The sequence below is a fragment of the Tamandua tetradactyla genome, chromosome 21, assembly GCF_023851605.1.
Source record: "Tamandua tetradactyla isolate mTamTet1 chromosome 21, mTamTet1.pri, whole genome shotgun sequence".
Lineage (NCBI taxonomy): Eukaryota > Metazoa > Chordata > Mammalia > Pilosa > Myrmecophagidae > Tamandua > Tamandua tetradactyla.
In genome coordinates, this window is record NC_135347.1 from 53,647,760 (window position 1) to 53,672,898 (window position 25,139).

Consider the following 25,139-nt stretch of genomic DNA (forward strand, 5'->3'; position numbering starts at 1 on the left):
TGGTTATATGCCCTGGAGTGGAATTGATTATTGTAGTTTGCAGCCACATATACCAGAAAAACACATTTCTTAATCTTAATCCATTCCTGTGGGTGTGAACCTATCGTAAATAGGACCTCTTGATGAGTTAACTTCAATTAAGGTGTGGCCCACTTGAGTCAATATGTGTCTTAATTCTGTTGCTAAAGGTCTTTTAGGGAAGGCCACAGAGAGATAGAAAACTATTTTCCTTTTCTTAAAAAAAATACTATAGTCTGTCTTTTAGATTACAGCCTTCTTAGTGAGCGTGAAGTGGTATCATTGAGATTTTGATTTGCTCTTTCCAAATAGAAAGATATTGGGCATCTGCTTATGTGTTCATTGGCCATTTGTGTATCTTTGGAGAAATGTCTATTAAAATCCTTTGTCCATTTTATAATTGGGTATTGAAAGAGTCTTGTTATTGTTGAGCTATAAGATTATTTATATTTTCTCAATACTAGACTCTTATCAGATGAATAATTTTTAGTTATTTTATCACATTCTGTGTTATCTGAAGATAGTGTTATTTGAAGCACAGCTTTATCTCTTGTTTTTCATTACTTTTGCTTTTGGTATCAAATTTAAGAAACTGATGTCTAATTCAAGATCCCAAAGATTAACACCTGTTTATTCCTAAATTTTACAGTGTTAGCTTTTATATTTAGGGCTATCCATTTTGAGTTAATTTTTTGGTATGATGTCTACATTACAACTGCTGATGTGCTTTCTGTCACTATATCTTAGTGTTTTCTAGAATTTCATATACATAGAATTGAATAGTGTGCAATCTTTTGCATTTGACTTCTTTTACTTAAGAAACCATTTTTGAGATTCCTCTGTGCTATTTCATGCATTCACATGTTGTTTCTTTTTGATGTTATAACATGTATATATTGATTTGTTTATTTATTCACCAGTTGAGAGACATTGGATTGAATAAAACTACTATGAATATTTACGTATAAGCCTTTGCATCGGCATAAATTATAATTTTTTGTGGATATATATATATATAAGTATTCCTCCATTGTATATTAAGTATATGTTTACCTTTTAGAAGATAGTCCCATACAATTTTCTGAGGTAGCTGTACCATTTTGTATTACCACCAGCAATGAATGAAAATTCCAATTAGTTTACATCCCCTTCAACACTAGATTTTGACTGTTCAACTTCAGTCATTTGAGTGGGTGTGTTACGATATTTCGTTGTGGCTTCAATTTGCATTTTCTTGATAGAAGATGTTGAGCATCTTTTAACATCCTTATTTGCCAGCCATATATCTTTTCTAAAATTTTTGTTCAAATCTTTTGCCTATTTAAAAAAAGTTTTAGTCCTATTTTGAGGTGTAAAGATTCTTTGTACGGTCAGAAATAAACTTTTTGTCATAGGGTTATTTATTTTTATGTTTTTTTCTAGGTCTTTGGTTTGCCCTTTTGTTTTCTTAATGTTTTTCAAAGAACACATTTGATTTTGAAAAGTCTATTTTATAACTTTTTCTTTGTTTTTATTTTGGGTTGGTTTGTGACCTATTTAAGAAATATGTGCCTAACCTAATGTCACAAAGATTTCTCTTGTTTTGCTTCTAACAAATTGTTTTAACTATTACATTTAGGTTATAATCCATGTCATCAGGATTCCCAAGATTGGGAATCCCAAGTTTGGTGATTCATTAGGAGGACTCATAGAACTCAGAATGCAGTAATATCCACAGCTATGATTAGTTATAGCAAAAAGATATCTAGCAAAATCAGGTATGGAAAAGAGGCACTGTCTACTAAGAAAGCTTGTTAGAAGCTCAGTGGCCAAACTTTTTATTGGGTACCATTCATGTAGGTATTATCTGCCTAGCCTGTGTAAAAATTCCAGACTCCCAGTAGCAAAGCAGATGTTCTGCCTGAACCGTATTATTTATAGAAACAGTTTAGAAACTGTAAATCACCCTTATTAGTTAGGGAATGGTGGGAATACTCCTGAAGTTCAAGTTTACAGATGTCAGTCAAGCCAATCTTGTAAGCAGGTCTTTCTTAGAACAGCAGTTAGGTGTGCTAATTATTTAAATTCTCACCCTCACTCAGTGCCCCCTTTTCCTTATACTTGTCAGTTCTGGGATCAATCGTGTTGTTTTTTGTATGTGAGGTATTTCAGGTTTCTTCTCATGTAGGGTATCCTACCTTGGGTATCCAGATGGGTTCATTCCAGAAAGGTGGGTCATTCCAGCCAGGTCCATTTTATCTTTAAGTGGTCCAGTGAACAGAGACTGGATTGAGTGTGCATACCTCTTGGCAGCAGTTCCTCTGTGGTCTCTCTTTTTTCCCCTTCCTCTTTGGGCCCTTTTGTATGTGGCATCCCTCAGTGACTTATGTTCTATTCTGGTTCTCTGCAGACTTGTGTCCCTGTGCCTGGATGTATGAGGTTCTAACTTGCTGTTGTGGTGGCTCTATACTCTGCAGAAGGGACCCAGACCAGGCTGCCTTTTTGTGATTCCTAAGTTGTGCAGAAGCAAGTGAGGGGGTTGGGTCTGGACTAGTGGGTCTGTGACAGAATTAACTTCCCTGATCTTGGAGATTCCTCATCATTTGTGGAGTCCCTTGTTCTTCATCATTCTTTAGAGTTCCAAGAAGTGGGATTTGTCCTTTTATTAGTTGATCTTGAGGGGACATTTTTCCAGGGGATATCTTACGTCACCATATTGAAGATGTCCTTGGGTTATATTGTTGACATTATGAATGTTCTAGAAGATTCTCTGTTCTTTGTTTTTTACTATAAGTGGTGTCTTGTCTTTACTTTTTTTTTTTTTTTTTTTTTCAAAGATAACTCTTTTGACTGAGCTTAAATTACCAAGTCTGTTTCTTTGGTAATAGCTTCAGTCTCTTTTCAAATCTTTTGTCTTTTTCTGAGCTGCTTTGAATATGTTCTGTATATGCTTTTTTTGGAGTCAATGAAAGATGTAGGTAGAGATCATTTAGGCATTCCCTCTCTAGCTCTTAAGCCTTTTTGAAATTCACCTACCTTTCTTTGGTGGCCATTGTTTTCCTGGCTTCAGTTTTTTCTCCCTTTGGCAAGAGTCTGTGTAATTTTTTTTTCAGTACCTTTACTTCCTCTTCATCCACTATTCATTTAGTTCCAGGCAAAAGCCCTGGAATAGAAGAATGACTTCAGACATCTCTCCTTCTAACCTCATTTGAGCATGTCCTCTCTACCAGAGTGTATTAGTTTGTTAAGCTGCCAGAACCCAGTGTAACAGAAATGGAATGGCTTTTACAGAGGGAATTTATTACATTGCAAGTTGACAGTTCTAAGGCTGTGAAAATGTCCAAATTAAGGCGCCAACAAGAGGTTACCATCACTCAGGAAAGGCTGATGCCATCCGGAGCACTTCTGTCAGGTGGGAAGTCATGTGCCTGGTGTCTGCTGGAGCCTTTGGGTTCTGGACACCTCTCTCAGCTGGGGAGGCACACGGCCATGTCTGCCACCTTTCTCTCCTTACTTCATAAGGCTTCTGGAGGGTGCCTTCCTTTCACATCTCCAAAGTCCACTGGCTGTGTGGGCTTTGTTGGTTCTAAAGATTTTTACAAAATGGTTCCCTTTTAAAGGGTTCAAGTAAGCACTTTGAATGGGTAGAGATACATCTCCATGGAAAACATCTAATTAAAGGTTACCAATTGAGTGGGTCACATCCCCATGGAAACAATAAAAAAGATCCCACTCATCAATATTGAATGAGGATTAAAGGACATGGCTTTTCTGGGGTACATAATAACTTCAGACTGGCATAATGATGTCAGCTGCAGGTTTTTCAAATATGCTCTTTATCCTGTTGAGGAAGTTTCCTTTAATGCTAACCTTTTGAAGCATTAAAAAAAATCAAATCCAAATATTTCTGTGCAAATCCAAGAAGCCCAACATACTCCAAACGGAATAAATCTGAATAAATCTACTCCAAAACATATCGTAATCAGACCATTAAATGCCTAAGAGAAAATTCTGAAAGCAGCAAGAAAAAAGTAATTCACTACATACAAGGAAATCCAAATAAGACTAAGTGCTGATTTCTCATCAGACACAATGAAGTCAAGAAAGCATATGTATGAAATATTTAACATACTGAAAAGACTAAAATTGCCAGCCAAGAATTCTCTATTCAGCAACAAAGCTGTTCTTAGAGTTTTAAAAATATTCACAGGTGAACAGAAACTGAGAGAGTTCACTAATAAGAGACTGGCTCTGTGAGAACTGCTGAAGGGAGTCCTGCTGGATGAACAGGAGAGAGACGTCTAGAGGAGGATATGGTATTGAAGAATATTAGTAAAGGTAACTTAAAGGATAAGAAGAGAAAGAGAAAAAAATAGATCTGACAAATAAGAACCAAGGATAAGACAGTTGAATAAAGAACTGCCTTTACAGTAATAACTTTGAATGTTAGTGAATTAAACTCAAATTAATTAAATGGAGAACTGAGAAGTACACTAATATAGGGAGGTTATACAACACACCCTTAAAAAATCAAAGAAGAAATTACAAGAGGAATCAGTAAATATCTCAAGATGAAGGAAAATGAGAACACAGTTACCAAAACTGTATGGGGTGCAGCGAAGGCAATACTGAGAGGGACATGTATTAGTGTCAAATGCTTACATTAAGTGGAGGAAAGAGCTAAAATCAATGACCTAACTGAACAACTGGAGAGACTGGAGAAAGAATAGCACTAATCCCAAAGCAAGCAGAAGGAAAGAAACACCAAAAGTTAGAGCAGAAATTAATGAAATGGAGAATAAAAAGAAAAACAATAAAATCAAAAGTTGGTTTTTGAGAAGATCAGTAAAATCAACAGACCCTTAGCTAGACTGACAGATAAGAAGAGAGAAGCTACAAATAAATAAAATCAGAAACAAGACAGGGAGCTTTACCATGGACCCCAAGGAAATAAAAAATATCATAAGTGGTTACTGTGACCAAAGTATGCCAACGAGCTAGACAACTTAAATGAAATGGACAGCTTCCTACAAACACATGAACAACCTTCACTGACTCAAGAATAGAAGACCTCAACAACCAATCACAAATAAAGAGATCAAATCAGTCATCAAAAACCTACCAAAAGGCTTCCAGTTAGATGGTAGAGTAGGGTAGGCTGGATTCGCCTCTGCTTCATAGAACACGATAATAGATGGGACAAAAATGACTGGCACTGCAGTCTCAGGGGGAGAGTAACTGAAGAGGATTTTCAGTATTTCATTGGGAGGAGAGAAGCAGGGAGATTGGGATGCGTGTACAGGGTGGGTCAGCTCAGCTGTGACCCCCACCAGCAAGCAGGTGTCAAGCAGGAAAGTGGGGATCTGAGGGAACAGACTGTCCCTCTGCCTGCCACTGCTGCTGGCTGGGGAAACCTCGCACTGTGGCTCAAAAGCTGCTGTGAGGAGCCCTGGGGTGTTTCTAGTCTTCCACTGCGAAAAGCTGAGCCGCTAGGCAATCGGAACAAGTCACCTGGCCAGGGGCCGCAAATAGCCATCCTGTTGGGTGCAGTGAATGGCAGAACTGCAGTGCACCATGATCAGCTGCTAACCTGGGTACTGCAGTCAGCTCCCCCATCCTATGGGGATTCCAGGAGCAGCCTTCCATGCCATCCATGCCATGCCTTCCCTGCCTTCCCATGTCATCTTCCCAGCGAGCCGCTGCAGTAGGGGAGGGGCAGGCCTGAGGGGAAGAGGTGCCTCAGGATCACTGCCTGCTGGGAAGAAGCAGTAAGTACAGTTTGGCAAACTCCCTATCTGCCTAGGATTTTTAAAAATGTTTTTTCTATATTTTTAATTTTAATTTTTTTGTATTTATATTTTTATTTTATAAATAATTTTGAGGCCTAACATTGCTGTTGTGTTTTTTTGTTTTGTTTTGTTTTTTATTTCACTATTGTTATTGGTTTTGAAAATGTACTGTTATTATTTTTGGGGGCCAGGAATTGAGCTGCATCACCCATGTGGCAGGTGGGTACCTGCCAGTGAACTACCCATGCACCCATGCGTAGGTTTTAATAGACACTCAATTTAGAACTGTACTCCTTACATGAGACCCAGGCGTCTGACAGGGAATTATACTGACAAGCCAAGTGCAAAAGGGAAACTTCAATGCAAAACTAAATACATACAAAACCTTTGATGAGTGAAGGAAATCAACTTGCAAAATAATCTTATTAAGATAATCACATGCCCTGAACACAACAAAAATCACAAAGCAATTGAGGATCCAACCAGAAATGGCCCAGCCAAATGACTAAATTAAAACATTGGAGGGGACACAGAATACAGAGGAACTATTCACGGATATTTATAAAGAAATAAAGGATATCAGGAAGGATATCTAGCGTATCATCTAGCATAAAGGATATCACGCTAGATGAGCATAAAGAAGAATTTGAAAGATTAAGTAGAAAGATGGCAGATCTCACAGAGATGAAAGATACAGTAGGCCAAATATACTAGAGACCCATGATAGCAGATTCGAAGGAGAGAAGGAAAAATAAGTGTGCTAGAAGACAAAAATTGTATTAGAGTGCACAAAAATAGAGTGAAGTGGGAGGACTAACACTTCCTGACTTTTAGGCTTATTATAAAGCCATAGTGGTCATAGTGGTCAAAGCAGCCTCATACACAAATGAAGTATTGACCAATGGAACTGAATCAAGAGTGCAGAGATAGATCACCATTTAATCTATGTAGCCTTAGGTAGGACAGAACAATTTCTTCAGTAAATGATGGTGTTGGGAGAAGTGGATTTCCATAACTAAGAAAATGAAAGAGGACCCTATCTCATACCCTCTACAAAAATTAATTCAAAATGGATCAGAGGCCTTAGTATAAGAACCAGTACCCATAAAACCTCTAGAAGAAAATGTAGTGAAACATCTTCAAGATCTAGTGATAGGCGTAGTTTCTTAAACTTTACACCTAAAGCAGAAGCAGTGAAAGAAAAAATAAATAAATGGAAACTCCTTAAGATCAATAGCTGCTGTTACTCACAGGACTTGGCAAAAAGATGAAGAGCAGCAACTCAATGGGAGAAAATATCTAGAAACCACATATCAGATAAAGGCTTGATATCCTGTGTACAAAAAAATCATATAGCTCAACAATAAAAGAACAAAGAACTCAATTATAAATGGACAGAAGATATACTTTTATTAATAGCAAATATAAATGGCTAAAAAGCACACTGCTCATTTTCATTAGGTATATGGGAAATGCAAATCAAGACTACAATGAGATATCACCTCACACCTATGAGAATGGCTGTTATTAAACAAACAAAAAACTACACATTAGCAAGGATGTGAATAAATTGAAACAATTATCCACTGTTGGTGAGAATGTATAGTGGTGCAGCCTCTGTGGAAAACATTTTGGTGATTCCTCAGGAAAGTGAATATTGAATTGCCCTGAGACCCAGCAATACCAATACTCAGTATATATGCAGAACAGCTGAAGGCAATGACAGGACTAGACATTTGCACACCATTGTTCATAGTGACGCTATTCACAATTACTGAAAGATGGAAGCAATCCAGTGCCCATCATCAACTGAGTGGATAAACAAAATGTGGTATATACATACAATGGAGTGTTATGCAGCAGTAAGACAAAATGAGGTCCCCATGCATATGGCAGTGTGAATGAACCTTGAGGACACAATGCTGAGTGAAATAATTTAGACACAGAAGGACAGCTAGTGTATGATTTTGCAATTATGATTCTGATAAAAGTGATCTCAGAGGTTACACTGTAGAATATAGTATACCTTGATGTACACCAAAAGTAGAGATGGGGAGATGCTACTCAATGAGGTTGAACTTAAAGACAAGGGAGCAAATAGAAGTGATAGTAACTAATTAGTGGGGTTATAAGTAACCATATTGAAGTGGGGTTATAATTGCCATATTGAAGATAAATATGATTGAAAGGGATATAGTATAGTGCCACATAGGTGAATATGATTGAAAGGGGATGTAGTGCTACCTATCCCACTGATTAAATCTACAATTATAAATAAATTATCTTGTGGACGATTTCAAAGGTTTGCTATTAGTCAAAGAGTCAATAGTAGAGGGGTATGGGGGAAAACTAAAATTGCATGCTCTGGCCAGTAGTTATCAGGAAGACATCTACAGTTCCAGGGCATTACTAGGGGCACCTAATTGGGGGGGGGGTGTGTCAAGTGATAAGAGGTAGTTTTGATTTGATATTTGGTGAGACTGTGTTTGTTGGTTCTTTGCCTCTATAGACCATTGAAAATTATCTAAAATTGAGAGTGCTGCTGATTGTACAACCAGTGAGGATACTGTAAATCCTGATTTGTTTATTTTTGACATTATCTATGATGCCCAATAGATGTAGGGAACCAAAGGTTACAATGACTGAGAAGCAGAATGGCACACTGTGCTATATTCGTATGATGGAATATGGTGTGCAACTACAAAAAGGAAGGATGTTAAGAGACATTCAATGAACTGAATAAACCTTGGGGACAATGTATTGTGCTAAATAAGCCAGAAACAAAGAACAAATATGCTAAGGTCTCTTTCTCTTTCTCTATAATAAAATATAATATTTTATTTTTATAATTCATAATAATAAAATAGTTATAAGAAAATTGGAGCCTAAATTGTAAGCCCTTATAGCAACCACACTTAGTCTGAGTTTGTAAGTGTATTTCTAGATTCTGAGACACTGAGCTCTAAGTGTATCAGCTGATATTTTCCTGGTACTTTGAGTGACTCTGTGACACCTAAAACCCAGAAATGGAGTTCTGCAGCCTTTAAAGTTAGCATAGCTTGAGACAGGGGCGAGATGGTAGCTTAGTGAGGTGTGGAATTTAGTTTGTCCTCCAGTTCATCCTCCAGAGCAGCCAGTAAGTAGCCAGGAACAGTACAGAACAACTGCTGGGGCTACATCAGGGACCAGACACACAGTGTACACCAGTCTGGACAAGCTAGACTGACTGAGACCCCACGCAGAACTGTAAGTCCCCCAAGCCACGGAGGCTGGCGCCCCTCCCCCATGGACATGGCAGCCTGGTTCCCCGAGGGGAAAGAAAACAGACTTTACTAGCAGCAAGGGCTTAGCTCAACCGAGCTCCACATGTGGAAATAATTAACAAATTCTGACTACTGAAATTAGGCCCCCAGCACAGAGAAACCTGGGAAAAGCATTAAAGGTACTAGGAGTTTTTGCCCCAGTAGAGAGGGGATGGTGCTGACAGGGAAAAAAAAAAACAGAACAAAATTCAAGGCTTTTTGAGTCAGACAGTACAAAATACTATAAAAGGGCTGGATGCAGGGTTCTGGGAAGATGGTGGAATAGGGTAGGTTGAATTCACCCCTGCTCCAAGAAACAGCTAGAGAAGGGAGGGAAAGGTAACTGAGATGTTGATTCCAGGGTGTAAGTGACCTGGGAGGGTCTTCTACACCACATAGGGTGGCCTTGGTTACAAAACTGAAGAAGTGAGATACAGAGAATCAGAGACCATTCAGCTGGTGCAAACAGCCTAGCATGCCCCTTTCCAAATGGAAGCTTGGAACTCTGAGGAGTGCAAGGATGGGGAGACTGGGACTAGGAACGCTCTACATCTATATCTGCCATGCCACACCCTGCTCCTGCGCTCCACCGTCTGCCTGAGCTGCACCACATACCCATGGCCTCTGCACCACACCTCTACAACCCTGCAACATGCACCCCATGCTCAAAGGCACCAGTGTAGCGTCCCCAGCCTGTGCCTATACCTGCACTGCAGTGTATCACTGCATTGTTGTGCTCTGCCTCTGGTCTCGCATCCTGCTCCACATCTGTACAAGGCTTTAGACTATGGTAGAAATCAACTTAGAAAGTAAACCAATCAAGATTTTTACATGCCATGAAGACAACAGAAGATTACTGAGCTTATCAAGATGCGGACAGATATAGCCCAGCCTAATGACCACATAGAAACACCAGAGGAGACCCAGACTTTGGAACAACCAATCAAAGATGTCCGTAGAACTGTACTAAATAAAATAAATAGGATGGCTAATGACTAAGGAGATCAAGAAGACACTAGAAGAGTGTAAAGAGGAATTTGAAAAAATAAATAGAAATGTAGCAGATATCACAGAAATTAAAGATGCTGTAGACCAAATAAAAAAAATGCTGAGACATACAACACCAGATTTGAAGAGGCAGAAGAAAAAATAGGTGAACTAGAGGACAGGATAACTGATTTTGAACACTCAAAACAGCAAATGTCAAAAAAGATGGAGAAATTTGAATTGGATCTCAGGGAAATGATGGACAAACCAAAGTGCACAAATATAAGAATCATTGGTGTGCTCACTTCAGCAGCACATATGCTAAAATTGGAACAATACAGAGAAGATTAGCATGGCCCCTGTGCAAGGATAACACACAAATTTGTGAAGTGTTCCATATTTTTTTTTTAGATTTGTACCAAATAAACATTTTTTGCTTTAGTCTCACACATTAGTTGAAATTTTAAAATATTAAGTACCATCTGTTTTCAGCACACTGTAGTAATGACATTCTTTTGTTCTTCCTCATGCAAAAACATTTTTTTAATTTGTACATTTAGTGACTATCATTATACACTCTAGGCATTCCTAGATTACACCATCTCAATCTTTGTCTTTCTTTGTGATTTCATTTATGCCCCAGCCCTCCTCCCTCTATCATTCTCATATGCAGCTTCATTCCGTGTTTTAACATAATTGTATTACAGTTAGGTAACATTGTGCTGTCCATTTCTGAGTTTTTATATTCAGTCCTGTTGCACAATTTGTATCCCTTCAGCTCCAATTACCCAATATCTTACCCTATTTCTATCTCCTGATGGTCTCTGTCACCAAGGAAATATTCCAAGTTTATTCACTAATGTCAGTTCATATCAGTGAGACCATACAGTATTTGTCCTTTTGTTTCTGGCTAATCACACTCAGCATAATGTCCTTAAGGTCCATTCATGTTGTTACATACTTCATAACTTTATTCTGTCTTACAGCTGCATAATATTCCATCTTATGTAAATGACACAGTTTGTTTAGCCAACTGTCTGTTGATGGACATTTTGGCTGTTTCCATCTCTTGGTAATTGTTAATAATGCTGCTATAAACATTGGTGTGTAAATGTCCATTTGTGTCCTTGGCCTTGTGTCCTTTGAGTAGAGACAGCATATAGATGGGTCCTGTTTTTTAATCCATTTGCCAGACTATGTCTTTTGATTGGAGAGTTTAATCCATTAACATTCAGTGTTATTACTGCACGGGTAGTACTTTCTTCTACTATTTTGCCTTCTGAATTTTATATGTCATATCTAATTTTCCTTCTTTTTACCTTTACTCATAGTCTTCCTTTCTACACTCTTCTCCACACCTCTATCTTCTGTCTTAATATCTGTCTCTAGTGTTCCCTTCAGTATTTCTTGCAGAGCTGGACTCTTGGTCACAAATTCTCTCAGTGATTTTTTTGTCTGAAAATGTTTTAATTTCTCCCTCATTTTTGAAGGACAATTTTGCTGGATATAGAATTCTTGGTTGGCAGTTTTTTTCTTTTAATAATTTAAATATATTATCCCACTGTCTTCTTGCCTCCATGGTTTCTGCTCATATTTTTTTTTGTTTTTTTAATTTTTATTTATTTATTTTTATTTTTTTATTAATTAAAGAAAAAAAAGAAATTAACCCAATATTTAGAAATCATTCCATTCTACATATGCAATCAGTAATTCTTAACATCATCACATAGATGCATGATCATCATTTCTTAGTACATTTGCATCGATTTAGAAGAACTAGCAAAACAGCAGAAAAAGATATAGAATGTTAATATAGAGAAAAAAATAAAAATAATAATAATAGTACAAAAAAAAGACAACCAGACAGACAAAAAAAAAAAACCTATAGCTCAGATGCAGCTTCATTCAGTGTTTTAACATGATTACTTTACAATTAGGTATTATTATTATGCTGTCCATTTTTGAGTTTTTCTATCTAGTCCTGTTGCACAGTCTATATCCCTTCAGCTCCAATTACCCATTATCTTACCCTGTTTCTAACTCCTGCTGGACTCTGTTACCAATGACATATTCCAAGTTTATTCTTGAATGTCGGTTCATTCAGTGGGACCATACAGTATTTGTCCTTTAGTTTTTGGCTAGACTCACTCAGCATAATGTTCTCTAGGTCCATCCATGTTATTACATGCTTCATAAGTTTATTCTGTCTTAAAGCTGCATAATATTCCATCGTATGTATGTACCACAGTTTGTTTAGCCACTCGTCTGTTGATGGACATTTTGGCTGTTTCCATCTCTTTGCAATTGTAAATAACGCTGCTATAAACATTGGTGTGCAAATGTCCGTTTGTGTCTTTGCCCTTAAGTCCTTTGTGTAGATACCCAGCAATGGTATTGCTGGGTCGTATGGCAATTCTATATTCAGCTTTTTGAGGAACCACCAAACTGCCTTCCACAGTGGTTGCACCATTTGACATTCCCACCAACAGTGGATAAGTGTTCCTCTTTCTCCACATCCTCTCCAGCACTTGTCATTTTCTGTTTTGTTGATAATGGCCATTCTGGTGGGTATGAGATGATATCTCATTGTGGTTTTGATTTGCATTTCTCTAATGGCCAGGGACATTGAGCATCTCTTCATGTGCCTTTTGGCCATTTGTATTTCCTTTCTGAGAGGTGTCTGTTCAAGTCTTTTTCCCATTTTGTATTTGGGTTGGCTGTCTTTTTGTTGTTGAGTTGGACAATCTCTTTATAAATTCTGGATACTAGACCTTTATCTGATATGTCGTTTCCAAATATTGTCTCCCATTGTGTAGGCTGTCTTTCTACTTTCTTGATGAAGTTCTTTGATGCACAAAAGTGTTTAATTTTGAGGAGCTCCCATTTATTTATTTCCTTCTTCAGTGCTCTTGCTTTAGGTTTAAGGTCCATAAAACCGCCTCCAATTGTAAGTTTCATAAGATATCTCCCTACATTTTCCTCTAACTGTTTTATGGTTTTTGACCTAATGTTTAGATCTTTGATCCATTTTGAGTTAACTTTTGTATAGGGTGTGAGATACGGGTCCTCTTTCATTCTTTTGCATATGGATATCCAGTTCTCTAGGCACCATTTATTGAAGAGACTGTTCTGTCCCAGGTGAGTTGGCTTGACTGCCTTATCAAAGATCAAATGTCCATAGATGAGAGGGTCTATATCTGGGCATTCTATTCGATTCCATTGGTCGATATATCTATCTTTATGCCAATACCATGCTGTTTTGACCACTGTGGCTTCATAATATGCCTTAAAGTCAGGCAGCGTGAGACCTCCAGCTTTGTTTTTTTTCCTCAAGATGTTTTTAGCAATTCGGGGCACCCTGCCCTTCCAGATAAATTTGCTTATTGGTTTTTCTATTTCTGAAAAATAAGTTGTTGGGATTTTGATTGGTATTGCATTGAATCTGTAAATCAATTTAGGTAGGATTGACATCTTAACTATATTTAGTCTTCCAGTCCATGAACACAATATGCCCTTCCATCTATTTAGGTCTTCTGTGATTTCTTTTAGCAATTTTTTGTAGTTTTCTTTATATAGTTTTTTTGTGTCTTTAGTTAAATTTATTCCTAGGTATTTTATTCTTTTAGTTGCAATTGTAAATGGGATTCGTTTCTTGATTTCCCCCTCAGCTTGTTCATTACTAGTGTATAGAAATGCTACAGATTTTTGAATGTTGATCTTGTAACCTGCTACTTTTGCTGTACTCATTTGTTAGCTCTAGTAGTTTTGCTGTGGATTTTTCCGGGTTTTCGACATATAGTATCATATCGTCTGCAAACAGTGATAGTTTTACTTCTTCCTTTCCAATTTTGATGCCTTGTATTTCTTTTTCTTGTCTAATTGCTCTCGCTAGAACCTCCAACACAATGTTGAATAATAGTGGTGATAATGGACATCCTTGTCTTTTTCCTGATCTTAGGAGAAAAGTTTTCAATTTTTCCCCATTGAGGATGATATTAGCTGTGGGTTTTTCATATATTCCCTCTATCATTTTAAGGAAGTTCCCTTGTATTCCTATCTTTTGAAGTGTTTTCAACAGGAAAGGATGTTGAATCTTGTCAAATGCCTTCTCTGCATCAATTGAGATGATCATGTGATTTTTCTGCTTTGATTTGTTGATATGGTGTATTACAGTAATTGATTTTCTTATGTTGAACCATCCTTGCATACCTGGGATGAATCCTACTTGGTCATGATGTATAATTCATTTAATGTGTTGTTGGATACGATTTGCTAGAATTTTATTGAGGATTTTTGCATCTATATTCATTAGAGAGATCGGCCTGTAGTTTTCTTTTCTTGTAATATCTTTGCCTGGTTTTGGTATGAGGGTGATGTTGGCTTCATAGAATGAATTAGGTGTTTTTCCCTCCACTTCGATTTTTTTGAAGAGTTTGAGGAGAGTTGGTACTAATTCTTTCTGGAATGTTTGGTAGAATTCACATGTGAAGCCGTCTGGTCCTGGACTTTTCTTTTTAGGAAGTTTTTGAATGACTAATTCAATTTATTTACTTGTGATTGGTTTGTTGAGGTCATCTATTTCTTGTTGAATTAAAGTTGGTTGTTCATGTCTTTCCAGGAACCCGTCCATTTCCTCTATATTGTTGTGTTTATTAGCGTAAAGTTGTTCATAGTATCCTGTTATTACCTCCTTTATTTCTGTGAGGTCAGTAATTATGTCTCCTCTTCCATTTCTGATCTTATTTATTTGCATCCTCTCTCTTCTTCTTTTTGTCAGTCTTCCTAAGGGCCCATCAATCTTATTGATTTTCTCATAGAACCAACTTCTGGTCTTATTGATTTTCTCTATTGTTTTCAATTTCATTTATTTCTGCTCTAATCTTTGTTATTTCTTTCCTTTTGCTTGCTTTGGGATTAGTTTGCTGTTCTTTCTCCAGCTCTTCCAAGTGGACAGTTAATTCCTGAATTTTTGCCTTCTCTTCTTTTCTGATATAGGCATTTAGGGCAATAAATTTCCCTCTTAGCACTGCCTTTGCTGCGTCCCATAAGTTTTGATATGTTGTGTTTTCATTTTCATTCGCCTCGAGGTATTTACTAATTTCTCTTGCAACTTCTTCTTTGACCCACTCGTTGTTTAAGAGTGTGTTGTTGAGCCTCCACGTATTTGTGAATTTTCTGGCACTCTGCCTATTATTGATTTCCAGCTTCATTCCTTTATGATCCGAGAAAGTGTTGTGTATGATTTCAATCTTTTTAAATTTGTTAAGACTTGCTTTGTGACCCAGCATATGGTCTATCTTTGAGAATGATCCATGAGCACTTGAGAAAAAGGTGTATCCTGCTTGTGGGGTGTAATGTCCTATAAATGTCTGTTAAGTCTAGCTCATTTATAGTAATATTCATATTCTCTATTTCTTTATTGATACTCTGTCTAGATGTTCTGTCCGTTGATGAGAATGGTGAATTTAAGTCTCCAACTATTATGGTAGATGTGTCTATTTCCCTTTTCAGTGTTTGCAGTGTATTCCTCACGTATTTTGGGGCATTCTGGTTCGATCCATAAATATTTATGATTGTTATGTCTTCTTGTTTAATTGTTCCTTTTATTAGTATATAGTGTCCTTCTTTGTCTCTTTTAACTGTTTTACATTTGAAGTCTAATTTGTTGGATATTAGTGTAGCTACTCCTGCTCTTTTCTGGTTGTTATTTGCATGAAATGTCTTTTCCCAACCTTTCACTTTCAACCTATGTTTATCTTTGGGTCTAAGATGTGTTTCCTGTAGACAGCATATAGAAGGATCCTTTTTTAAATCCATTCTGTCAGTCTATGTCTTTTGATTGGGGAATTCATTCCATTAACATTTAGTGTTATTACTGTTTGGATAATATTTTCCTCTACCATTTTGCCTTTTTTATTATATGTATCATATCTGATTTTCCTTCTTTCTACACTCTTCTCCATACCTCTCTCTTCTGTCTTTTCGTATCTGACTCTAGTGCTCCCTTTAGTATTTCTTGCAGAGCTGGTCTCTTGGTCACAAATTCTCTCAGTGACTTTTAGTCTGAGAATATTTTAATTTCTCCCTCATTTTTGAAGGACAATTTTGCTGGATATAGGAGTCTTGATTGGCAGTTTTTCTCTTTTAGTAATTTAAATATATCATCCCACTGTCTTCTAGCTTCCATGGTTTCTGCTGAGAAATCTACACATAGTCTTATTGGGTTTCCCTTGTATGTGATGGATTGTTTTTCTCTTGCTGCTTTCAAGATCCTCTCTTTCTCTTTGACCTCTGACATTCTAACTAGTAAGTGTCTTGGAGATCGCCTATTTGGGTCTAATCTCTTTGGGGTGCGCTGCACTTCTTGGATCTGTAATTTTAGGTCTTTCATAAGAGTTTGGAAATTTTCAGTGATAATTTCTTCCATTAGTTTTTCTCCTCCTTTTCCCTTCTCTTCTCCTTCTGGGACACCCACAACACATATATTTGTGCGGTTCATATTGTCGTTCAGTTCCCTGATCCCCTGTTCAAATTTTTTCATTCTTTTCCCTATAGTTTCTGTTTCTTTTTGGATTTCAGATGTTCCATCCTCCAAATCACTAATTCTATCTTCTGTCTCTTTAAATCTACCATTGTAGGTATACATTGTTTTTTCCATCTTTTCTACTTTATGCTTCACGTCCATAAGTTCTGTGAATTGTGTTTTTAGTTTTTCTATTTCTTCTTTTTGTTCAGCCCATGTCTTCTTCATGTCCTCCCTCAATTTATCAATTTCGTTTTTGAAGAGGTTTTCCATTTCTGTTTGTATATTCAGCATTAGTTGTCTCAGCTCCTGTATCTCATTTGAACTATTGTTTTCCTCGTTTGACTGTGCCATATTTTCAGTTTTCTGAGCGTGATCCGTTATCTTCTTCTGGCGTCTAGGCATTTAGTCAGATTTCCCTGGGTGTTGGACCCAACACGTTGAAAGATTTTTCTGTGAAATCTCTGGGTTCTGTTTTTCTTATCCTGCCCAGTAGGTGGCGCTCGTGGCACACATTTGTCTGCGGGTCCCACCAGTAAAAGGTGCTGTGGGTCCTTTAACTTTGGAAAACTCTTGCCGTGGGGGAGGTTCGCCAGCCGAAGCGGCTTGGAAAAGTGCCAGCCGGCCCGGAATCCCAACGCGGGGAGGGTCGCCAGCCGCCGCAGTTTGGGAGAGCGCCCGTCTGAATCTCCTATCGGCCCGGGGCTCCAAGCGTGGCGGGAGAGCACCAGCCGCCGCGGCCCAGGAGAGTGCACCGTTCCCAGCCGGACCGGGAAGTCACGTGTCTGGAAGGGACCCCGGTCACCGTTCTCTGCTGCCTGGGGATCTCTAATCCAATTCTCCCAGTTGGTCCGGGGGGCTGCGCGTGAGGGGGTCGCCAGCCGCTGCGGCTTGAGGGGACCGCCTGTCCACTTCTCCCAGCTGGCCCGGGAAGTAGAAAGGGAGGGACTCTGGCCACTTGCCGCCCCGGCCTGGGGAAGCCCGCGCCCCTCGGCGATCTCACCGGAGCGGGTTCTCCCAGCCAGTCAGCCGTTCCAGGATGGGGTACGCTGTCTTTTTGATCTCTGTCGTGGCTCCGGGAGCTGTTCTGTATCGTTTCTACTCCCCTAGTAGCTGTTCTGGAGGAGGAAGTAAGATCCGCGCGTCTTACTAATCCGCCATCTTCTCCGGAAGTTTTTTTTTTTTTTAAAGAAAAGAAAAAAAGAATCATTGGTGTTCCAGAAAGAGAAGGGAAGAATAAGTGCTAGGAAGATTAGTTGAGGATATAATTGGGGAAAACTTCCCATCCTTTATAAAGGACATAAATATGCAAATCAAAGAAGCCCAACAAACTCCAAATAGAATAAATCCAAATAGACCTTCCCCAAGACACATACTAATCAGTCTGTCAAATGTTGAAGAGAAGCAGAAAATCCCTGAAAACAAGAGAAAAACAGTCTACCACGTTCAAGGGTAACCATATAAGACTGAGTTGTGACTACTCACCTGCTACTATGGCGGCGAGAAGGCAGTGGTATGATATATTTAAGATGCTGAAAGAGAAAGACTTCCAGCCAAGAATTCTGTATACAGCCAAATTATCCTTCAAAACTGAGGGAGAGATTAAAATTTTCAGACAAACAAATCCTGAAAGAATTTGTCAACAGAAGACTGGCCCCACAAGAAATACTAAAGGGAGTTCTGCCAGCTGAAAAAAAAAAAGCAGGAGAGGGAGGTCTGGAGGAGGCCACAGAATTGAAGAGTAATAAGGGTAACTTAAAGGATTAAAAGAGATAGAGGGAGGGCAGTGCAATGGTAGCTCAGTGGCAGAACTCTTTACCTGCCATGCCAGAGACCTGGGTTTAATTCCTGGAGCCAGCCCATGCCAATAAAACAAACAAACAACAACAAAAAAAACAACAAGGCAGATAGAGGGGAGAGAATATATAGATCTGACAAAATCCAGAGGATAAGATGGTGGATTCAAGAAATGCCTTTTCAGTAATAACTTCGAATGTTAATGGACTAAATTTACAAGTTAAAAGATACAGATTGGCAGAAGAGGATTCAGAAATATAATCCAGATATATGCTGCTTACAAGAAACTCATCTTAGACACAAGTATACAAATAAATTTAAGGTGAAAGGATAAGAAGAGATTTTCCACCCAAGTTGTAACCAAAAGGAAGCAGGAGTAGCTATACTAATATTTGGACAAAATAGACTTTAAATGTGAAGAGATCATAAGAGACAAAGAAGGACACTATGTATTTATTCACCAAGAAGCAATAACAATCATAAATGTTTATGCTCTCAATCAAGGAGCTCCAAAGTACATGAGACAGACATTGGCAAAACTGAAAGGAGTGATAGATGTTTCAACAATAATAATAGGAGACTACAATACACCATTTTCCTCTATAGATAAACAACCAGACAGGATCAACAAGGCAATAGAGAAGTTAAACAACTTGCTAAATGAATTAGACCTGACAGACATATGTAGGTCATTATACCCCAGAACACCAGGATATACATTCTTCTGTAGTGCTCATGGAACATTCTCCAGGAGAAATCATATGTTGTTGCACAAAACAGGTCTTTATAAATTTAAAACATCGTAATTATTCAAAGCACCTTCTCTGATCACAATGGAATGAAGCTGGATATCAATAACCACCATAGAATGAGAACTTTCACAAATACATGGAGATTAAATAACACAGTCTTAAACAACTAGTGGGTCAAAGAAGAAATTGCTAAAGTTACCATATCTATACACAATAACAATTAAAGTAATTGAAACAGAGATCAGGCCTTAATCAGAAATAAAAACGAAACCAGTCTGGCTGGGACTAAGGTAAATCAGAATACAGAGTAAAAGATGATAGTGTGTGTACTCTAGACCTTCACCTCTTGTATGAGATCAGTGGCAGAGAGGTTTATAATATGTAGAACTTAAATTTTCAGTTCACAGTCTAAATTAGCCTGTCTGGATAGCTCATTTATACAACCCAAACTCCTGGCATCCAGAATGGTAACGAGGGCTTGTAATTCTGCATAGTTTAATGTTATAGCTGGATACACCTTAGACTATGGTATGCTGATAAGTAAAAATATTGGTAGAGTCCTTGAGGGTTGAAAGAAAAAAAAAAAAGAAATGAAACTATTAAATTTTCCCATCTTGGAACCCCAGTACCCTCCCAACCATTGCCGACTCCCAAGATTGTAGGCCAAGCCCTTGATTTTGATGCTTCTCCTAATGAAACTTATTTTTCTAGTAGAGAAGTTAATCCTACCTATTTTTTGTTTCCAGGAAACCTCTTTTGTTGCTCAGCTGTGGCCTCTCTCTCTCTAAGCTCCCCAACTCTGTAGGAGGAATCATTTCCCTACCCCTTCTTAGAGGGGAGATGACATTTCAGGGGTGAAAGTCTCCCTGGCAACATGGGGCATGGCTCCCTGGGATGAGTCTGGCCCTGGCATAGTGGGATCAACAATCCCTTCCTGACCAAAATGGGGAATAGAAGTGTAATAAAATAAGTTATCACTTGGGAGAGATCAAATAGAGTTAAGAAGCTATTCTGGAAGCTACTCTTAATACAAATTTCAGTTAGATAGTGCTAATTACCATGAATTGCTGAACCCTATCCTACATCACTCCTGCTAACTTTTTTTTTTTTTTTTTTTAACATGGGCAGGCACCGGGAAGTGAACCCGGGTCCTCTGGCATGGCAGGCAATCATTCTTGCCTTCTGAGCCACTGTTGCCCTCCTGCTAACTTTTATGAACACCTAGGGTTTGAACTGAGACTCTATAAAAGTTTCATGCACTAAGTTTGCTTTCCTGGAACCCGTAATTTCCAGAGGTTTCTTAGGCCAGATAAATCCTGAAACCCAAATGTACCAGCCTCTCTAAGATTATCAACTAATTACACCCCCCTATTCTAAGTGTTGACACTCCTTCTCAACATGAAAAAGTCAGAACAAGCATTGCCTAAAGATCCCTGTAGACTGGGAGAAGGATCAAAGGAGAAGGAGGCATTGTAACAGAGAAGATAGGATTTAACGAAGGAGTATGACTGCTGAATCACTTTATTTATTTCTTCTAGCTTCGTCTTTTGGAGCGGCTAGAAGGAAAAATCTGAATAGTGGGATGGTAACCCATAACAAACTCTGAAATCAGTTCTGTACCTACTTGTTGAAGTGTACTTTAAAAATTAATTGCTTTTTCTATCTTTTCTTTGTATATATATTTCACAATAATAAACTTTTTTATATAAAAACAAAACTACCAAGAAAGAAAAAGCAGGAATGGACAGCTTCACTGATGAATTTTATTAAGCATTCCAAGAAGAATTAATCCTATTCCTGCTCAAACTTTTTAAATTAGAGGAAAAAATTGAATTAGAGGAAATACTACCTAATTCATTCTATGAAGCCAGTATTATTCTAATACCAAAGCCATATAAAGATACTACAAGAAAAGAAAACTTTGGACCAATTTCTGTTTTGAATATAGATGTAAAAATACTCAACAAAATACTTGCATATAAAACCCAACAGCATATTAAAGGAATTACTTTTTTATTCCAGGTTCAACACAAGAAAATCCGTTACTGTAATACACCACATTATTAACAAATTAAAAACAAAAAAGCACACGATCATCTCAGTTGATGCAAGAAAGGCATTTGACAAAATTCAGCATCCTATCATGAAAAAATGCTTCAAGAAGTACTTTCCATATAAAGACCAGAATTTTAGTTTTCTGATGGGTTTTAACCTTAAATTACCAGATGTCCACTTAATCTTTTAAAGAGATTTAACAATGAGCAAAATTCTGTTTTATATGGACGGTTTATATAATCATTTTCTTTAGGACTACAGGACTGTAATATTTTTTTGTTTCTTGGCTATGGATCCTGTAAACGTTTGTCTTAAAAAGTGTTTTTTTTTTTTGCCTACAATTTGGAAACATATTTTGGCTGGGTAAATAACTCTACAGTCATAGTCTTTTCTTTCAGTATTTAAAATATATCATTCATTGTTTTCTGACCTGTATGGTTTCTGTTGACAAGTGTGGTGTCATCTTTTGTTTTTCTGTATATAATTTTATCTTTTTTTCCTATTTTTTATCTCTTTTATTTTAGCACTTATTTTAAGAAATTTTTTTTGACATGCCTTGGCATGGTTTTCTTTATATTTATTCTGCTTGTGGTTTATTAAGCTTCTTGGAACTGTTGACTTAGTTTTCTTAAAACTTGGGATATTTTCAGCTATTAATTTAAAAATTTATATTTTATTTTTCTTTTCTCTTTTTTGAACTTCAGGTCTCCATCTGATCGAGTAATCCATATTACAGTCCATGTCACTGATGCTCTGTTTTTTTTTCCAGTCTTTTGTCTCTGTTCTTTACTTGGTAGTTTCTATTGCTGTGTATTCAAGTTCTCTGATCTTTCCTTTTGCATTGCCTAACTGTTAGTAATTGCTTCCAGTGTAATTTTCATATGATATATTATCTTTTTCACCTCTTGGTATTTCTTTGAGTTATGTTTATATCTCCAGTTTCTTTTCTCAATATGTCATATTTTCTTCTGTCTTCTTGGACCTATGGAGCATATTTACGATATGTGTTTAAATTTCTTGTTTGTCCTATCATTTTTGTTGTTTTGAGTCTGTTTCTTGAGATTGGTTTTTCTGCTGATATGGTTCATATTTACTGCCTTCTTACATTTCTAGTAATTTTTTATTGTATGCATTATGAATTTTATGTTTTTGTTGCTGGATTTTGTTATAGTCCTTTAAGTTGTCTTGCATTTTGTTGTGGTGCACAGTTAAATTACTTTGAATCATTTGATTCCTTCAGAGTTTTTTTATTAAACATTTCTTTAGTTTGGGCTGAGAAACACCTTTAGTCTAGGGTTAATTTTATCCTACTACTAAGGTGTTATCCTTAGGGTTCTGCTAGTTATTTCCTGTATTTAAGAGTTTTTTTTCTCTCTCGCTGTTGGAAACATGAGCTTTTCCTAGATCGTTGTAATTTGAGGGATCTGGTGTCTGCTTACTCCTCATTAGTTCTTTCTCTGCCCTTAGGTGGTTTCATTTCACTCATGTGCAGCTCAGTACTGAACTTAATTTTGACCTCTGCCTCCTCGGCACAGTGACGGTTCTGTGCTGTGTTTGGATTTTCCCTCCTTGCTTTGATGGCCTAGAATATACTTCTCTGTAGTAATCTGGTACGATTGTAAGGATCCTCTTGTTTGTTTCCCTGTCTCAGCATTCGTAGTCCTATGCGCTCATTGTCCAGTGTATGAAATCTGTTGCTTCATTTTTTTTCCTGGCTTTCTATTTGGTTAAGTTATGAGGGTAAATCACATTTCTCAGGTATTATTATATTTTCTTTATACACCAATATTTTTGAAATACCAGAATTTTCAAAGCCTTAAAACTATTGATCAAAGGAAAACATTAGTCTCAGTTTTCCAAAACTATTTACTGTACAGAGCTTTCAGTTTGATAACTGGCAGCATACTTGAAAATTTTCTTCTTTTTGTAGTGCTTTATTATCAGAATATACTCATGAGCCAAATATCAGTCAAGATTTTATCATTCAAGATTCAATGCTTAAAGTACAGTTAGTTTTAAAAACAAGGCATTCTCTAGTGAAAAGGTTGTATGTTATATATATGACACGTTGTCAATACAAAAACTATGACCTGAGAGTGGCAGTAAATTTTTTTAAGTAGAGCATGAGATTAGCTAGTTCACACTTCATTTCTATAATATGTTACTGTGATTACAAAGACAAAGCTGATGTGAGCTAAACATCTCAGCTATTATTTTGACAGTATAGCAGTGAATTGGGTGTTATTATGTTCTGATAAAATTTTTTAAATTGGTACTTTAAATTATCTTGCAGTGGCATATCCAAAATCTGGACAAGTAAATATGAAGTATATTATGAAATCTCTTGATTACACTTTTCCATATGAAATGTTTTATTTCTCCATCATCTTAACTTTGTTTTATTAGAATAATTTATATTGTAGAAGTTTGAACATACGTACTTGAAACTTACTTTTAGTTACATATTTAAGTACACGTCATTTTTTTGCTAGTGGACACGTTATGTATTTCATATAGGTGAATTTGCTATCAAAATGAATAGATATATTAAGTCAATTTTGAGTTGACTAATTTGTGGAAAACGAAATCAAAATAATTTACTCTTATTCTTGATTTATGAATTAGATTAAATTAATTTAATATCTGATTAAATAATTTGATAAACCGTTTATTTTTTTCTAAGATTCCAATTTAATGAGAGGAAGTTAGACTGAACCTGTATCCTATTGTAAATTTTACTGATTTATTTTTCAAATATTTATTGACCAGCATTTAGGTGCTTTTTGTTACCTTGTATAATTCTGAATTGATTATGTTAAACATTCTCTCTTAGATTTCTTATGGACTTGCTATCTGAACTTCTAATTTGAAATATACATTATTTTTTTGGTTGTCTGGTATTAAAAAATTCAAACATTTGAAAAAAGTAAAAATTTGTCTTATTAAACTTGAAAGATTAGGTAAAGCTTATCTTCAGTGTTATCGCAGAGAGTCTGTCAGTACTAACAATAATGATGGCTGACGTCTTAAAAGTACTATGTGTGCTAATTTATTAGTGCCTTACATATATCAACTCATTTTTTCCTCACAGATAACCCTTTGAAGTTGAGTCTGTTGTTATCTGTATTTTACACATGAGAACATCGTGACACAGAAAAGTTAGATTACCTGATCAGGATTATAAACAGTATATGGAAAAGTCAGAAGTGAAAGCCGGGTTAGCCTGGCTTCAGAACCCATCTTTCACCATTCCGCTCTTAGCACCATCTTTCCTGTTTAAGGATTCCTTCCTCTCTTTTCTATCTTTGTCCCTTTATCAGCATGTGAGATTAGTTATGCTTTTGGGGGAATAGCTGGCAGTGCTTTCAATTTCTAATATTTTAGTGGTGAGGAGAAATGACTGAGTCTTTAGAAATTGGTGGTGAATTAATTAGGTCCATGTAGACTCCTGGTCTTTTTGTTTTAAACAGAATTTTGTACTAATTATTATTCATTAAAAGCTGTATATGCTGTTCCTATGGTTAACAATAGTTGAACTTGAAAAACAGATACTACTTGTTCATTTTTTCCCTTTCTAATCAGATTCTGATATGTTGGTTAATATTCTGTAACAAAATGTCACTACAAACACCATCATTGGTCTATTTGTTTTGGATTTCTTTTGTCCTTGAAGTACTTTATCTTTTGAAAACACACTTAAACCTCTAATGTGAGAAAACTGATACAAGCTTCTTAAGATTTTTGTTTAGAAAATTGATGGATGGACGATTCATTGCTATCAGGTGCAAAATTTCATTTTTGCAAGTATGTGCTGCCTTGGACACAGCTGAGTGGTACATCATCTGCCTTTAGATGTCAAATGATACCAAAAGTGACCTAGTAAGCAATCATTGGTTATAGTACAAAAATAATCAAAGGTTTAGTCAATAACTCATGA

General features: G+C 36.9%; 1 protein-coding gene and 1 non-coding gene across 2 annotated transcripts in view; both read left to right on the forward strand.

The window, feature by feature from the left end:
• The window catches only part of AP3B1 (adaptor related protein complex 3 subunit beta 1), a 353,422-nt gene that overhangs the window by 88,418 nt on the left and 239,865 nt on the right, over positions 1–25,139 (forward strand). The gene's annotated exons all lie outside the window — the stretch shown is intronic.
• On the forward strand, positions 10,373–10,479 carry LOC143665863 (U6 spliceosomal RNA). The gene has a single exon (XR_013167258.1). It is a non-coding gene; the product is annotated as a U6 spliceosomal RNA (small nuclear RNA).